The sequence below is a fragment of the Trichosurus vulpecula genome, chromosome 5, assembly GCF_011100635.1.
Source record: "Trichosurus vulpecula isolate mTriVul1 chromosome 5, mTriVul1.pri, whole genome shotgun sequence".
Taxonomy (NCBI): domain Eukaryota; kingdom Metazoa; phylum Chordata; class Mammalia; order Diprotodontia; family Phalangeridae; genus Trichosurus; species Trichosurus vulpecula.
Genome location: NC_050577.1, coordinates 102,475,057 through 102,476,811, shown reverse-complemented (window position 1 = coordinate 102,476,811; position 1,755 = coordinate 102,475,057). Strand labels below are relative to the sequence as shown.

General features: G+C 40.2%; 1 pseudogene; it reads left to right on the top strand.

Moving 5' to 3' along the window:
* Nucleotides 1-300: 300 nt before the first annotated feature.
* On the top strand, nucleotides 301-1,269 carry LOC118851511 (annotated as a pseudogene).
* The last annotated feature ends 486 nt before the right edge of the window (nucleotides 1,270-1,755 follow it).

Genomic DNA, 1,755 nt, shown 5'->3' with positions numbered 1-1,755 from the left:
TCTCTTACACTATAACATTTTGCATAGTACTTCTATATCCTTGTGTAGCTGCACACATAAGTAGTTTCCTGGATTACCAGACCATTTTTAAAGTTTACTTTGGGAAGGGAAACAATTATATAGCTGATCAAAATAGTCTATAAATTTATTGTAGGAGAGCAAGGTAAAGAATCATTAGAAGTGTATCTTACTCATTTTGGCCTTCTTCTCTCTGTCTGCTTCCCCATTGTCAAAAAGAATTAACAAAGATAAGCAGATATCTGTTTCATGGAATTGAGTGGAAGTGAATTAACTATACATTTCAATATCTTCCTTCTAACATCTTTGTTTCATCATAGGGTTATGGAGAACAACCAGACGACAGTGACAGATTTCATTCTGGTGGGATTTCTTGTTAGCCCTAGGATGCACCTAATTCTCTTGGGCTCTTCTTCCTACTCTACACCCTCACTCTGGTAGGAAATGGAGCTATCCTGGGGCTGATTTGTCTTGACTCCCAACTCCACACTCCCATGTACTTCTTCCTCTCACAACTGGCCATCGTTGACATCTCTTATGCCTCCACCACAGTTCCCCAGATTCTGACAAATCTCCTAGACCCTGCCAAGCCCATATCCTTTGCAGGCTGCATAATGCAGACCTCCTTCTTTTGATTTTTGCCCACACTGAATGTCTTCTGCTGGTAATGATGAGCTATGACCGGTATGTGGCAATCTGCCATCCACTCAGATATACTCTTATTATGAACTGGAGAATGTGTATTGCACTGGCTATCACATCCTGGGCAATTGGATCCCTCCTGGCATTGGTCCATGTGCTTCTTCTCCTTAGGCTGCCCTTCTATGGGCCTCGGGAAATCAACCACTTCTTCTGTGAACTCCTATCTGTCTTGAACTTGCCTGTGCAGACATATGGCTCAACAAAATGGTCATCTTTGTTGCTTGTGTGCTTATTGTAGTTGTACCCCTCTGCTTAGTCCTAATATCCTACACCCGTATCCTTGGTGCTATCTTGAGAATCCAGTCAGGGGAAGGTCAAAAGAAAGCCTTCTCCACCTGCTCCTCCCACCTCTGTGTGGTTGGGCTCTTCTTTGGTAGTGCCATCATCACTTACATGGCTCCTAACTCCAAGAACTCTGAGGAGCAGCAGAAAATTCTCTTCCTGTTTTACAGCTTCTTTAATCCTACCTAATCCTTTGATCTATAGCCTAAGAAATGCAGAAGTAAAGGGGGCCCTACAAGATTGCTTAGGAAGGAGAGATTAGGCTAAGGAATTGAAGGAATTTCTTTTTATGGAGAAGGGACAGGAATGGAGCCTTTGGAATTTATAACAAGTTGGGCATTAAATTTAATGAGATTAAATCACCCTTTTTAAAATCCAAAATTTTTTGTTCCTTTTTTCTACCTATGCCGCCTTCTGGAGCACTTTCACGGGTCTGAATCTCTTCATTTTGGCCCTTCATTCTTCTCTTTCTGTGACATGACAAATATTTCCTATATTTCCATTGAAACTTTTTTTTCTGTGTCCTGTCCTCTCCAACCCTGTATGTCAGTGCAGTGCAGGGAAACAACAAATCGGATGCACTAATGTATTATATTAAAATCAATTTTGATATAATTGCTTTTCTATCACATTCACTTTTGATAATATCCCTCTCTTCCCTATTCTAAGATTCTTCAATTATTATAAAGAATAAAAGTTAAAGAAAAAATGTAATTCAGCATGATTAACCAACAAGTGTGTTAATACTGGCAG